Source organism: Euprymna scolopes, chromosome 2, assembly GCF_053919585.1.
Source record: "Euprymna scolopes isolate OS-2025 chromosome 2, ASM5391958v1, whole genome shotgun sequence".
Taxonomy (NCBI): Eukaryota; Metazoa; Mollusca; class Cephalopoda; order Sepiida; family Sepiolidae; genus Euprymna; species Euprymna scolopes.
The window spans coordinates 193,388,432-193,405,738 of NC_136483.1; the positions used below are offsets into that span (position 1 = coordinate 193,388,432).

The following is a 17,307-nucleotide window of genomic DNA, read 5'->3' on the forward strand; positions in this document are numbered from 1 at the left end:
TACAAGGATTTCAAAAAGCGCCAATACAAGACATTTTTTCTCTTCGAGAGGCTCGACCTCTTAACAATAACATTATGAAGAAAAAGAAAAGAAAACTACATCGGACTATTTTCTCTTTGAAACAGCCATATTATTTGGCGAAAATTCGGACTTTAATAACAACAACAACAACAACAACAAAAGGAAATAAAAATGATTTTATCATTTCATAACATTTTCAGATGTCCAAATGTTCTCATTCAAATTTATTATTATATTTGTTTGTGTGCCCAATTAATTTAATTTAAGATTTTTTTTTTTTTTAATAATTTTAATCATACGTTTTTATTTTGAAAAAAAAATATTTGGTTTCTTTTGTTTCATATTAACGTTTACATAATTCCCTTCAGATTAATGTTTACATACTTATTATTATTCAATTATTGAAAAGAAATTGTTGAATTAAAATAAAATTAAAAAAAAAAGGGGGAATTGTGTAAACATTAACCTGAAGGGAATTGTGTAAACATTAGTTCAATGAAAATAAATATTTTGAGGGCTTTTTTGGAATTTTGAAGGTTTTAACAGGTTGTCATATGCCAGCAGTGAGGAGGGGTGGCAAAACAGGTACTCATATGCCCTCGGGGGGGGGGGGACAAATTTTACGATCGGCCCAAGGCGGCAAAAACTGATGTTATGCCACTGCAATTACCTAATTTTGGTCAAATTACGTTATTTTTTAAATATTTAATCTGGTACGTACTTTATACAGACTTTTATTTTCTTTATTTTTAATTGCCGCCATAAGTACAATTTTGAAGACGTACAGTAAAATCGAAACGGATTTCAATTTAAGTAATTTACACGACTGAAATAAGAATTGACTATGTTGCCTTTGAAGGTCGAATAGAAACGCTTACGTCGGCACAGTTCGTCGACGGCGGAGTTTAGTTTATTTTTATGTTTTTTGTTTTGTTTTGTTTTTATGTTTTTTCTTTCACTGTTTTGATAATAAAGATATGATTGTAAAAATTAATCTCACATCGATTTACTTATCGATATTTTCAATAAATTAATCTTCGTTATTCACTGAACTGAAATGAAAAGACCCCCATATTTTTTTATTAAAAATAAATGATAGTCATCAGCTGATTATTATTAGGATTGTTATTGTTTAACATTTGTCACACGGATGTTTTTTTATGGGGGGGGGGCAGTACCTGGCTATAAAAAAAATTAATATATTTTTTTTAAATGTTTAACTTTTGTAAATAAATACTTTTTAGAGGAGATCATTCAACTTTTTTTATACAGCGAGAGCAACAAATAATGGTTACCTGTAAAAAAAAATACGCGAAAAGTTAAATGAAAAAGGAACATTTGCTGACATTCTGAAATTTTTATATTTAAACATTTATAATTGATCATGAATCATAATATTTGAAAATCTAAAATAAAATGAATGTAAAATATTTTCAAACAATGGTTTTTGCTCTAATTTAATTCATTTTGAATTTGATAAGGGAATTTTCGTTCCGTTATTTTTCTATCGCTGTTTTCACAGGGTCTCAGCAAAATCTCATTTTGAAAGACGCTGTTCGTAGACGATTTAGATTTTCAGTTTTAAAACTTCATTGTAATTTTTTTTTTTTTTTTTACATAGACATCATCACTTATCAAGGCCAAGAGGCCACTCGAGGATAAGGGTTACAGAGTGTACAATAGAAATTGGACAATATAGTAATCGTTGATAATAGAAATTCGGTAAATGTGTTAACTTATATGGAACGGGAACACCGTTCCTTTAGAACGGTTCATCAAAAACTTGTTTTTCTTTCACTGTTTTTATAATAAAGATATGATTGTAAACAAAGGCAACATAGTCAATTCCTATTTCAGGCGTGTTAATTATTTAAAGTGAAATAGGTTTCGATTTTACGGCGCGTAATTTGAAACGTTGTAACAAATAATAAAAATATTAATTCATAAATATTTAATTTTAACAAATAGTAAAAATATTCATTCATAATACGTAATTTAACATCGATTAAAATTTTTTGCCTTCCACAATGTATCTGTTAGATTTATTTACGAGTGTATTGTTTTTGTTATTTTTTCTATCCCATTTTTTCTTCTAAAATAACAAAACAAAATACTAATTTCTCTAATACATAAATAATAATAAAATCAATATTTAATGACATTTTTATGGCTATTTTTACTCTGTTAGTTACATTGTAATTTTTTTAAATACATTTGTTGCAGGGGTTGAAAGGGTGACGCCGGTGCCACTCGACACCGTGCAACTAAAAAAGTAGACACGGCAAAGGAGTTAACGATAAACCCAAAGAGATGACAAACAAAAATGATCTGTTATAGAATCGTGTTTTATTTACCAAGAAAAAACGGTAAAACTATACAAACACCGTGACAGCGAATTAACCCTAACCCTAACCCTAACCCTAATCCTAACCCTAACGCTGTCACGGTGTTTGTATAATAATACCGAAAAAACGGTACATCATAAGCAATGGGGATTGTGAATCAGGATCGTTTTGTGTGCGTTGAAATTCGTGCGTCCCTGGCTGGGGTAGGATGACTTGCCTCAGGTTGGTCCGGGTCGTATAGACGGGATCTGATGTTGGAAACTCGTAGCCGGACATTAGTGGGCACTGAAACAAGTAGTTTAGTTGGACATCGCCTACAGCTGGAGGCCAGACATCAGGGGGCGTTGAAACTGACGACTGAAAGCGCTAGAGGTTGCAGAGAGGAGTCTTAAAGGGCAGACAGACAGTAGCAGAAAGTGGAAGGTGTATCAGAATTTGGGGGGAATTTTTGACACCCCTAACACCAAACTGCTAATAAAATATTTAAAAAACTCGTAATTTCTCTTTTTAAAGTGAGTTGTTTATTTTCTTTATGGAATATACTTCCAAAATAAACTATTAAAGTTGTTGAAAAAATAATAGAAATATTTTTTATTTAAAACAAAACAAAACAGTGTTTACAAAGTGCCGGCGCGTCTTCATGCAGCCATTTTTTTTACGTATGAACTCAATTGAATTTTACGAGTTAAATTTTTTTCAATTTTAAAAATCTATCAAAATCTTTCTATTTGTTCAATTTTTACGATATTTTCAGGGTCAATGTGAAATTTTATACTTTTTCCAATAAACCGAATATAATATTTTAGACAAACTTTTTTTTTTAATTCACCCCCCCTTTTGAAATGTTTATTAAAATTTAAATAATTAATTTACTCACCAAAGTTTTATATATCACAAATTGAAGATAAAGGTCAATAAATAAAATATTCTAATTTAAAACAAAAAAAGTTTTTTTTTAAAATTTACCTGTAAAGTCCAAAGTGTAAAACCTTTTTTTTTTAAACCACGTTGATTTTTTTTTTGAAGTGAAAGCTCATGTTATGCTTAGATTGTCAATAAATATCGGACGCTGACGACAATTTTTTCTATTTCATTCAATGTTTTCTCTTTTTTTTTTTAGATATTTAAACAAAAATTCACTCGATAAAGAAGTATTAAAATATATTAATCAAAAACTCATGTATTTCATTAAAAGAATTAAAAAAAAAAAAAATCGGTAGAGTGGGTTCTTTTTTTAACGGCAAAACCTGACAAGTGAATGTGTTCATTTTCAACTAAGGTGGCCCCAAAATACTAATTTTGGTTCACAGCACGCAATTGAAAGAAACATTAATTGTGGCGCTTCGAAGCCACCTGAAGACAAACTCGAAGAAAATCAGACATTTATCTCCCTTTATTTGAACAGTGAAAAACATCTGAGTTCACGTTTTTTTGGAATCCTTGTTTAAAAAAGTATTTTATTTAAAAAGGACATGGAATATAAGTATAAACATGGTTAAATTTTTAACAATGAACAATGGAAGTACCCACTGAATAGTATTTTTTATAGGTAAGTGATTTTTGGGATTTATATATATTTTTTATAATCGAAGTAAGTAAAATTTCGTTGATTTTTGTTAAATCTTTTCTAAATAAAATCGATTTAAAAAACCAAATATTGCATAATTTGCTATTAAACCTGTAATTTTTTAAAAATTTGGTCTTTGCTCCTTTAATTGAAAAAAAATTAGGGTTTGAATTACATTTTTCAAGTAGTTATAAGTTTCGAAAGATAGTAAGTTGAATTATTCAAATTCTTATGATGCATTTTTAATGGCGGCTTCTGATACACCTACGTGAGTCGTCCTCAAAAGGACAGTTTGAATTATATTATCATTATTATTAGTTTGGTAGTAAGCCATGAAAAGAGCTGTTTGAACTACAGCACTAGCTGGTGGGCTCATCGACTTGACAATAGCATGTCAAAGTTGGGATTATGGTGTCTCCTTGCGAGGGGCGTGGGAGGGAGGGGTGCTAGTTTTGTGACGAAGCGTTCCGGTTACTGAAATTGGCTTGATAAACAAACAAATGGCTATAATTTATTTCAGGCCGAATTTCTCAGTCAAAAATATTTTCAGTGTTTCTTGACTGTGGATATATTAATCTCGGTTCAAAATTAAAATCGGTTGTTTTTGTTTAGTTGTGAAAAAATAAAGTTTTATTTCTCAAACTTTATAACATGGCAAGAAAGAAGAAGCGAAAAACAAAGAAAGAAAAAAAAGATATACAAAATACTGAGGATGGAATTTGACTCCGAAATATATTTAAATTATAAATTTCAAACGAGTAAAATATTTGTTTATTTTCATAATATTGCGTTGTAATTTGGCTTTCAAGCGCACCTGATGCTTATTTTATTCAAATTACATCAATGCTTGTATAATGGAACTCACACCCCTGACGTTAATCTCGCATAGCTAATGCACCGTTTCGGGCATTTTAAAATACAACTGCTGAGAGACAATGCATGGATCTTTACTAACTGACTTTTCTTTCTCATACTTTGCAACATGGCAAGAAAGAAGAAGAGAAACAAAAAAGAAACAAAATACTGAGGGTGGAGTCTGATTCCAAAATATATTTAAATTATAAATTTCAAACAAGTAAAATATTTGTTTATTTTTGTAATATTGCATTGTAATTTGGCTTTCAAGTGCACCTGATGCGTATTTTATTTTATTTAAAGTTTTATGTATTTTTTTCTTTGTTATGGAAAAAATGTCATTATTTTTAGTACACGTGGTCATGACGTGTTCGGGGATTTAAGTCGTTTTTTTTTTTTTTTTTTACATAGGCGTCACCACTTATCAAGGCCGATAGGCCACTCAAGGATAAGGGTTAAAGAATGTAGAGTAGTCAAAAGGACAATATAGTAATCGATAGTAATGGAAGTTCGGTAAATTTGTTAACTTAAGTGGAACGGCTCATCAGAAACTTGTTCACGTTGGACTTGAAGACAACCATATTATAGACAGCTGCAAAACAGGAAAACGGAAGACAATTCCACAGGCGTGCAGTTCTAAGAAAGAAGCTTTGATCATGGAATCTATGTTTAGGTTTAGGCACAGATAGTGGGGAAAATTATTGATAATGTTTTCGTCTAGTGTTTCTTGTGAAAGTTTGGCGAGGGGGGACCATAGATTGAAGCTCAGTCGAACACTTTCCATGAAAATAACGATAAAGCACAGAAAAACTCGCAACATCTCTTCTGTGAGATAGAGGTTGCAGTGAAGAGAAAAGGACATCTCCCACGAGGCCACGAAGTCTATTTTGAACCCTATCAAGGCAGGACAAGTCTTTTCTAGCAGCTCCTGCCCATATGTGGCAACAGTATTCCATCCTTGGACGTATCTGGCTCTTATATAGATAGAGAATTGCATCAGCAGTGAGATATCTACTGGATCGATAGAAGGATCTGACCATTTTTCAAGCGGCCTTAGCAACAGATTTGATGTACGTATTCCATTTAAGATCAGGAGTAAAGGTCAAGCCCAGAAGCCTGTCAAAACCTGTAGGCCTCCCCAAGACGAGAGCCATTCATTTTAATTGATGCCAGATGGGGATCAGAACGAGCCAGATGGGGATCAGAACGTTGATGATGTAAAGATAGAAGCTTGGTTTTAGATGCATTAAAAGTAACCAGCCACTCATTTCCCCATTGTACAACGTGATCAAGATCAGAGGAGAGAGAATCGGAGAGAACTTGGTCGTTTACTGTCTTAGATGTGCTACTATAGATGGTAGTGTCGTCAGCAAAAATGTTTACGAATGATGTAAGGATGTGATTTGGAAGATCATTAATGTAGATCAGGAAAAGAGTTGGGCCCAAGATGGACCCTTGAGGGACTCCAACATTTATACTGTGAGCTTCTGATTTTTGCCCATCAACTACTACTCTTATGAACTTATCAGAGAGAAATGATTTAATAATTGAGAAGACACTTCCAGCTATACCATAGCTGGAGATCTCGTGAAGTAAACCTTTATGCCATACCCTATCAAAGGCCTTTGATATGTCAAGAGCAATTGCCCTAGAAAGGTTGCCTCTGTCGAGAGATTCGCTAATCCTATGAGATATAACTGTAAGCACATCTGCTGTAGATCTAGCAGAACGGAAACCATATTGTGTGTCACTAAGAAGGTTAATTTTGCTGAGATGGTTGATTACTTCTCTATTTAACACAGATTCCAGCAACTTACTCATGACACACAGGAGACTTATTGGCCTGTACTGAGAGGGGGATGAACGATCACCTGAATTCTTAAATACAGGGCATACTGATGAGATTTTCCAGGGTGATGGGAAGCAATTCTCCTTAAGACAACATTTAAACAGTTTTGTAAGTATGGGTGCTAGTTCTGGTTGAAGTTTTTTTAGTACTATAATTGGAATACCGTCAGGGCCGGTTGCTTTACTGGAATCAAGATTTTTGATTAGCTTGGCAACATCATGTACAGATATTTGTATATCACATAGTGTGTTTTCTGATACAGGAGGAAATATTGGGGGTTGGCAGCCTTGGTCGCAAAGGGTAGAATTGGCTGCAAAGTTCTTGGCAAAGAGTTTGGCTTTGTCTGATGCTGACGAGATTAACTCAGGTCCATTGATGATAGTTGGGATAGAGCACATGCTTCTGTTCAGGATTCTGTTTGCAATTTGCCAAAACTGGTGGGAACCAAGCCGCTGCTCAGCTACTTTGGACTTGACGGACTGAGCATACAACTCTCTTGCGTTCTTTATTACTTTCTTACAATGGTTGCTGGCAGTCCTGAAAGCGGCTTTAGTTTCCATACATCTATTACGTTGGAAGCAGTGGAAAAAGTGATTTCTGTGCGCAATAGCAGCAGCACATTCTGGAGAAAACCATGGCTGGCTGTTAGGTTTTTGCTGGCACTTTTTCGAGTGTATGAAATTGTCTATACCTACAATTAACCATTCCGTCAGGTCTGATACTATAGAGGACACATCCTTTTTAAACATGGAACGCAGAGGAAGATCTGATATAAATGTACGGAAACTATCCCAGTCAGCCATAGTGTATCGATATACTGTACGATGGAGAGGTACGTCTGAGGACTTATTACATTTTATTTTTATCTTAATTGATACAACTGAGTGGTCAGAAGATCCAAGAGGAGACAGAACGGAAACTGAACATAGTTCAGGGCAAGTTGTGAGAAAAAGGTCTAGGAGACTTGCATACTGGCCGTCATTGTCGGGCACACGGGTGGGTTCGTGAACAATCTGAGTGAGGTCATAAGCAATGGAGAAATCATGACAGAATCTCCCCTCATCACCGGTCTTGTTTGAGTGGGTCAACCATTCCACATTGTGAACCTTGAAGTCTCCACATACGTGAATGTTAGCTGAAGGATATGCTGATAGAACTTGGTCAATTTTCTCAGATATGCTTTTAAATATAGTAACATGACTTATCTCAAATTTTTCTTCTACTACCACTTGTTATGCCTTGAAATCTGCTGGGAATGGTGGAAAAAATGATGCTGCAACAATATGTATAAAAAAAATGAAAATTGTAAAAAAATAAAGGGATTTGGGATTGCTATTCTCAAGACACGTGTGAAATGTGTATGACGGTGGAACACGTGGAAATCACAAGACAAAGGCAAATGAAAAAATTAATAAAATTTTATTAATAAAAAAAATTTAAATAAACTAGGAGAAATGGAGGGAAAAGTAAGTAAAATAAAAATATATGTAGATGAAAACTCTTATACTGATCGCCTATGCATACCAAGCGAAGAGTATATAAAAAAAAACATCAAAATATATATAAATAAATAAAACATCAATCCATCAACATATAAAGGAATGAATGAATCAGAGAGAGAGAGAGAGAGGAAAGGATAAACTCACGATTCCTTTCCTTACTCATATTCACCCCAAACAAGGCACATCGCCACTTGGACATAAGAGGCTACTATTTGGGACCAGCCTAGCAAAAATTAACAAGATATTGGTTTGCATTACATTTAAATTTCTGTATATCAGTATGGCCAGGGAAGCAGGCAGCAGAAAGGAAATTCCAAAGTCTAGCTGTTCGAGGGAAGAAGCTGTTAAAGTAGAAAGCCTTCTGACACTTGAGGACCTCAACAGTGAAGGGATGTGATTTTGCTGCTAAGCGGATTTATCGGGGATATGTAAATCGAAGGGGCAAAAGTGCAACAAGTTCATCAGAGTACATTCCATTAAAACACTTGTAAAACAGGCACAGAGATGCAACATTGCGGTGATGGGTCAGGAGTTGGAGCTCAGTTGACAAAGTGGGACCTATTATATTGAAGACTCTTTTATGGGTGTTATCCAAGAGGGAAAGACTAGAGATAGACGCACCAGCCCAGATGTGGTAACAATACTCCATGCATGGGCGAATGGTAGTCTTGTAGAGATACAGGATACTTTCAGGTGTGAGCAGTCTTCTAGCATGATAGAGGGAACACATCTTCTTTGCAGCAGCTTTTTCAATCTCCTTAATGTATTTGTTCCAGTTCATATTATTCGTGAATATTAAGCTGAGGATGTAAAGTTTTTTTTTAACTGTTCATTCTGTCAGCCATGTCGTTGATGACCCAGAAGTATTTTTCATTTACTTCTTTTAGTTCTTTCTTCCTTCTTTTGTATCCTTTGTTATTTAACTCAGAAACACAGCAAAACTTTTTTGCCTCGATTGTCGTCTGCTCAACTTTGTCATTCTTCAACTGCATTCCTAGCAGTAGCTCTTCATTATTACTCGGCTGAGAATAATTCTTCATTTATTTATTTTCATCGTATCTTTCTCTTTGTTTCTCCTTCATTCATCTTGTCTTGCAGCAGTTTTCTTTTTCCCTCTCCTGTGCCTCCATCATTTCTTCTAGGTATCAACGTTTTTCATCACTTCTCGCCTTTTTGGCTGTCTCCTCACTCATGTGTGCTACATATTGTACATTCCCTTTCCTCTATACAGATTCTCTCTACCTCCTCCGTCTTTACATTTTTGTTTTTGCTGACAAATATACCCTCTCTCTCTCTCTCTCTCTCTCTCTCTCTCTCTCTCTCTCTCTCTCTCTCTCTCTCTTTTAAATGTTGGCTCATCCTTTTCTTTTTTACTGATTCTATCTCCTTTTCTTTTTTCTCTCTTTACATTATTTTATTCATTAATTAATTTATTTATTTTTACGTTAACGACGAATCAAAACAAAATAATAAAATATACTCTACGCTCAATAAAAATTTAACTAACATTTTCTGTTCAAATTCCTGAGTTTGACAGAAACATTCCAGAGTTTGACAAGATACACCGGAAGAAGGTCAAAGCTGACAATCACTGAAACGTTGTGAAAATGATACAAGATGAGAAATAATATGAATAACGAATCCTCATCTCAAATGATATGAATAACCAATCCTCATCTCAAAAATTCAGAAACGGAAAATAAAAAATTCAATAATTATATTTAAATTTCTTTATTAAAATTATGTTATTTAACCATCTGATTTGTAACATTGCCAAAACATCTTTTATCTATTTTCATCTCTGCCAATACTTGAGAAAGCCTAGTTGATTTCCAATTTGAACTGAAGCATGACTGCAAATGTGTAGCCAGAGTCTGTGTATTAATAAAAATTATACTAAATAAAGATATAACTCTACTTTTATTGAGCACTATTGTATAAACACAGTAAAGATTCATTGTGAGATTTTGTCATTAGAAGTTAATCTAATGAATCCTTACTGTGTTTATATAATACTAGCGGGTGTACCCGGCGTTGCCCGGGTGTTTGTAAGTGTGTGTGGTGTTAAATAAAAAAGAACCCAGGGAGGTATGATCGAACCCGAAGCCCCGAGGCAAAGTTTGAAAATAAAATCGGCCATCCAGAATGAGTTAGTGAAAGATTGTTGAATTTATTTAAGTAAGAACAAAATTGACTGCTGCCCGCCCAGAAGTCGTTGAGCGTTACGATGACGACGTCAATGACCAGGTTTGTTTGTTATAAGCAAAGTAAAAAAAGAAAACAACGTTAACACTTAAGCGGGGGGGGGGGGAGAAACACAAAAAACTAACATAAGGCAAACGAACGATGAAAACAGAAAACGAACATGTGAATACGCCTGTTTCGATATTAAAATTTAAAAAATCGGTGGGTACCCGGGTGTATTTGGGTGTGTGGTTGAGGGTGGATAAGCGAAGTAAAAAAAAAAAAAAAACAGAAAAACGAACATTACGTGAAAAATGGCTTAAATGGCTGGTTTAATATTTAAATTTAAAAAATCGAAAAAAAAAAAAAAAAGACATCTCGCACCACGATTCGAACCCAAAACGTTTACATAATGAACCAACGTGCTAATCAATTGACCTAAACACGACGTACATGAAATTTGTTATGACATCATCTGGCGCATACGTAGAACCGGTCGAGAGGGCCGTTTTTGTTTATTGTAGAATAATCAAAAGAACTGTGTTAGTCAATAACACACAACAACAACAACAACAATAATAATAATAGCAGCAACACTTACCAAGGGTCCAGCTTATGCACAAGACAGACATCAGATTGAGCTGGACTGAGGGCTTGTATTTATGTACAAGCATATCCAATCAGGTGATTCAGCCAATCACAATCCAAGGAATAGACTGGCCCATGTGTGCACAATGGAATCTCCCATTGTGCCATAAATAGTTCTCCTCTTTCATGAGAAGTAACTTTAGTCTGTCAAGTTATCCACAACTTGAACGCTGACCGAAAGTCCACTACACAATCCAACATGGCGCTACGAACAGGATTCGAGACAGAAGATTGGGAAGACTATTTCCTCAAAGCAGGCATTGTTGCCGATTCCGCCAAGAGCTACGCTGCAACTTTTGTGAAGGAAAAACTGAGGAAAGAAAACCTTCAAGTAATGGATCGAGCCATGCTAAGAGAATTGGGAATCACAACAATGGGAGAAGCTCTGTCTATCCTTCGACAAGCAAAGGAGCCCGCTACCCAGACCACCTATGCTAAGGCACCAGCTGCCAGGCCTCCCCAACTTCATCTCGAAATGACCCCTCAACAATTCAGAAAATTTCGGATTGACTGGGAAGTATTTACCAGAATAACGGACATGCCAACTTCTCAGGCCAATACCCAGTTATACAGTTGCGCTGATGAATCCGTTCAAAACGCAATCATAAATACGTACCCTAAGTTCTTCACCACAAACCCAGACAAGCTGCTAGAGATGACAGAAGCATTGGTAACTCAAAAATCAAATCCCATGGTCCATCGGATGACATTTGCAGCTATATCACAGCATGAAGATGAACCCATCCAACAATACCTTGTTCGTCTTAGGTCCACGGCCATAGACTGTAATTTCTCATGCCCCAACTGCGATCACGACCTGTCCGACATTTACATCAAGGACCAATTTATCAAAGGGATATCGAATGATACGCTTCAGACCGATCTACTGGCAAAAGCCGGGTTGCTAAAAACTCTCAACCAAAATATTTGTCATGCTGAGGCATTTGAGTCTGCACTATGGGACCAAACCGCAATGACTGATACCTCAGACATAGCTACAGTCCGGATGTCAATGTATCGCAAAAAAAAAAAACACAGTGCTGTACGGACTAGCAGAGGCAATATTCGCACTAGCTCTACTGCTGCTCACAACGATAACATTGCTGATAAAGAACCCCGTCAAACCTGCATAGGTTGCGGTAGTCACCAACACGGTACTCCAAGGACAAGTGCCCGCCATTTAACATGTCCGGCATGGAATAAAATGTGCAACACTTGTGGGAAACTTAACCATTTCTCAGCAGTATGCCGGACAAAGAAATATCGCCCGGCAGTGATAAAGAGTTTTGAAGACCAAGAAGCTCCCATGAATACACTCATGGCCCATATCACATTCGATCAAATGAGGGGCACCATTATGACTACAGAAGGTGATCTGTTAACTGAAATAAATGCATCAGTAATCCCATTCTCACCAAAACCAGATCCCAGACGAGCTGTCAATATCCCTAGGAGTTGTAGTACAACGCTAAAGGTTTTTCCCGACAGTGGTGCCGCCATTTGTCTTGGGGGACCAAAGCATTTAATCAAAATGGGCCTCACAGAGATTAGTCTTATCCAATCAAGAAAGATCATACGAACAGTTGGAGGTTTCACACTCATGTGTCAGGGTTGGCTACCAGTTGAGTTTGTGGTCAGAGGGAAAACAACTAAACAAGCCCTCTACATATGCAAGGGCATACAACGGCTTTATCTCAGCAGAGCAGCCTGCATCGATGTGGGAATATTGCACAAACATTTTCCAAACCCTTTAGCAGACGTACATGAAGAGGTAGACACCGAGTCTAAAAAGTGTGTAGATCAATTGCCAAATCGCCCCAAAAACCTCCCTTTTCCCGCAACAGAAGATAACATAGGCAAACTTAAGAGCTGACTCCTAGAAAAGTTTGCCAAAACGACATTCAACAAAGATGGGATATTTCCAGCCATGTCCGGCCCAGCTGCCCACATTCACCTCAAAGAGGGAGCAATCCCTAAAGCCAGGCATAACCCAATTCCTGTACCCTTCCACTTCAAGGAACCAGTAAGACAAGCCCTTTGGAAGGATGTAAAAAAAGGTATCATAGCTCCAGTACCCGTGGGTATGCCTACTGATTGGTGCAGTACTATGGTAATAACTGCCAAAAAGAATGGTAATCCAAGGAGAACAATAGATTACCAACACCTTAACTCTCAATGCAAGCGAGAAACCCACCATACTGGGTCGCCATTCCAGTTGGCACTGCAAGTGCCACCTAGAACAAAGAAAACAGTCCTAGACGCTGTTGATGGATACCACTCGATTCTCTTAGACAAAGAATCTCAACCATTAACCACCTTCATAACTGAGTGGGGAAGATACATGTATCTTAGGATGCCTCAAGGATATGTCGCATCTGGGGATGCTTACACTCGTAGATACGATGAGATAATAAAAGATATCCCACGCAAGGTGAAGATAGTAGACGATACCCTGCTATATGAGGGAGCCTTTTATCATACCTTCGATTTTCTGCTCCAATGTGCTAAGAATGGAATTGTGCTCAACACCGACAAATTCCAATTCTGTCAGGATGTCGTACAATTTGGAGGCCTTCAGATAACTTCTTCAGGAGTGACCCCTTCTGAGTCCATGATACAAGCGATACAGGATTTTCCAGTCTCAAAGACAATTACTGATGCCAGATCATGGTTTGGGCTTGTCAACCAAGTAGCCTGGGCATATTCACTGGGTCCAGTTATGGTGCCTTTTTGGGACCTCGTCAAACAAAACTCCAAATTTGCTTGGAATCAAAACCTTGAAGACGCATTCAAAGATTCCAAGCGAGTTATAATTCACCTAGTCCAGAAGGGGGTAGCAACATTTGACAAAGACAGAGCAACTTGCCTTGCTCCAGATTGGAGCAAAGAAGGAATGGGCTTCCTACTCCTACAAAAACATTGCCAATGTACCATGGAAAAGCCCCAATCTGCTGTTCCGAAGGTTGGCATCTGATATATGCCGGCAGCAGATTTTGCACGGATGCTGAGCGCAGATACGCACCAATAGAGGGTGAGGCAGCAGCAATAGCATGGGCATTGGAGAAATGCCGTATGTTCGTCATGGGTTCTCCAAACATCATAGTGGTCACAGACCATGAACCTCTGAAGGGGATATTTGGCGATCGTGATCTGAGCAAGATCCAAAACCCCCGGCTCTTTAGACTAAAGGAAAAGACCCTGAGATACAGATTTACCATACAGCATTGCCCCGGGAAGTGGCACAGAGGCCCTGATGCAGTTTCCCGCCACCCAGTGGCGATGGTGCAAGCCCTCCTCGATGTATTTCCAACAAAACCCTCTCAAATGGATATACTGGAGTCGAACAACATAAGCAACATAACAGAGTCAACAGCCTTAATAGCAACATTTGCAGACAGCAGTAATATAGCCATGCTATCACCAGACCTAATTCGTTCAGCAGGTCGTGGCGATCAACAATATAACAAATTAATAGACACAATACAGCAAGGCTTCCCAAAAACACGTAATCTCACTGCGCCCGAAATCCGTGAGTATTGGGAGGTGAGGCACCGCCTTAGCACTGACAATGGTCTAGTATTGTTGGATCGAAGGATCGTCATCCCCAAAACACAACGAAAAAAGGTCCTACACTGCCTGCATTCTGCACACCAAGGAGTAGTCGGCATGAAAGCACGTGCCAACGAATCGGTGTACTGGCCAGGGATGGATGCATCAATCCGCAGTATTAGGGCGAATTGCATGGTATGCTCAACCATCGCACCTAGTCAACCAAGGGAGCCTATCATTCTAACACGATCCCCAGAGTGGCCATTCCAACAAATCGTCATGGATATTTTTTATATTGGAGATCACACATAACTTGCCTGCGCAGATAGGCTAACTGGTTGGCTAATTTTATACCGCCTAGAATCAGGTCACACTACTACAACCAAATTGATGTCCATATGCCAACAACTGTTCCAAACATATGGTGCCCCAGAAGAACTCAGCACCGATGGCGGCCCACCTTTCACCTCCAGCACGTTCCAAGAATTTCTGAAAACATGGTGTGTTAGGCACAGATTATCTTCTGTTGCGTATCCCCAATCCAATGACAGGGCAGAACTCGCAGTAAAAACTGCAAAGAGGATTGTGAAAGGAAACACAGGCCCCCATGGTTCCTTGAACAATGACAGTGTTGCCCGGGCCATCTTGCAGTATCGGAATACCCCAATCCAAAGCATTGGCCTATCACCGGCCCAATTATTACTTCACCGTCGACTACGTGACTCCATCCCATCACAGCCAATCCTCTACAAGCCTCATCTTGAATGGGTGTCAGCGGCACAACATCGCGAGGAAATGCTCCACCACCGCAATGCAAAAATAGTAGAAAGATACAATAAATATACCCACAACCTTCCACCATTACAAGCTGGTGACACTGTAGCCATCCAAAATCCAGTAAATCGCAGATGGAACACAACGGGCAAAATCATCAGTTCCCTACCAGATCGACAATACCGAATCAGGGTTAACGGATCCAGAAGGATCACACTTAGGAACTGCCGTTTCCTCAGAAAATGCAAACTTAAGCCTGCACCAACCCCAATACCAAGTGCAGCACTAGGACCAACAATTCCCTCAAGCGATACTACATTCTTGCATCTCCCACTATCTCCCTGTAATAGCACATACACAGCAACCAAACCCCAACAACAAACCACACATATATCCCCACGCTTTCGATCAAGGATTCCCCGAGCTCTTTCTAGGTTACTACCACACAACAAACTAGGCCTAAAAGAGAGATACACCTCTCACACAACCCAGCCTACTCGTGGGGGGGGGGGAAGAGGGGAAATGTAGAATAATCAAAAGAACTGTGTTAGTCAATAACACACAACAACAACAACAATAATAATAATAGCAGCAACACTTACCAAGGGTCCAGCTTATGCACAAGACAGACATCAGATTGAGCTGGACTGAGGGCTTGTATTTATGTACAAGCATATCCAATCAGGTGATTCAGCCAATCACAATCCAAGGAATAGACTGGCCCATGTGTGCACAATGGAATCTCCCATTGTGCCATAAATAGTTCTCCTCTTTCATGAGAAGTAACTTTAGTCTTTGTCAAGTTATCCATAACTTGAACGCTGACCGAAAGTTCACTACACAATCCAACACCCCCCCTGTCAAAAAATTGTCGATTTCGGGGTGAACAAAATGAACATTTTTGGCCAATTTTTTGATATTTTTTGAGCGAAGGATGGAGCTTCAATATGATACCGAGTTTGTGAATTTTTGTTGTGTCTGTCGAAAGTTTTTAGCAGACACACAAACATACATACATACATACATGCATTTTCGCTTTTATATATATAGACTAGCGAGGGATACCCGGCGTTGCCCGGGTGTTTGTAGGTGTGTGTGAAAAAAACCCGAAATGTGAAAAAAACAGGTTCCCGTGAAAAAAAAACGAAGCTTTGACGCGCAGTTGGAAAATAGTAAAGTGTGAAAAAAAAACAGGTGCGTGTTTTTGATTGACGTGACGGCGATGGGTATTTAGCAGTTAGCATTTTGTGCGGGACAGTTTTTAATGAGGCCAATAAATCGGTTTGCTTGTTTTTAAAAACCTACTCCCTGTTTATTAGGGGGAGCGTCTCATCTCGAAATGAAAGCTACCGTCTGATATGACAAAGTCGACATTGACTAAACGTTACTTAGCTCTCTAGAGACCACTGGCTTTCGGCCAGTAGGTATTTATTTGCTCCCCCACCGAGCAAATTAGGCACAAGGCCAATTTTTAATGTGAGGAGTGAAGGGAGGGGGAAGGGAAAAAGGGGACCAGCTCCCGAGAGGTGGGAAATGGGAACTGGTTAAAGGTCAGGCATGTGGGGTTGCCCCCACATCTGGTCTTTGCTTGCAGTATCTGTCGGAACAGATGGTATTTATTTGCTCCCCCACCGAGCAAATTAGGCACAAGGCCAATTTTTAATGTGAGGAGTGAAGGGAGGGGGAAGGGAAAAAGGGGACCAGCTCCCGAGAGGTGGGAAATCGGAGCTGGTTAATGGTCAGGCATGTGGGGTTGCCCCCACATCTGGTCTTTGCTACTCATAGCTAGTCATAGCTAGTCATAGCTTGCAGTATCTGTCGGAACAGATGGTATTTATTTGCTCCCCCACTGAGCAAATTAGGCACAAGGCCGTTTTTAATGTGAGGTAAAAACCAGCTCCCCTAAAAGTAGGCAAAAAGGGGGCACTCTGGTTACCAAAAATAATAATTGTCCCAGTATAGAGGGTTTCCCCTCCATTGACTGGTACAAATTATCTTAAGTGCAGCATCTGC

General features: G+C 38.2%; 1 protein-coding gene across 1 annotated transcript in view; it reads left to right on the forward strand.

Annotated features, from left to right (window-relative positions):
• Positions 1-3,762: 3,762 nt before the first annotated feature.
• LOC145300699 (uncharacterized) overlaps positions 3,763-17,307 on the forward strand; it is a 91,385-nt gene continuing 77,840 nt past the window's right edge. The window contains exon 1 of the mRNA XM_080144509.1: positions 3,763-3,915. The gene's annotated coding sequence lies outside the window, so the exon portion shown is untranslated. The remainder of the gene's footprint in view (positions 3,916-17,307) is intronic.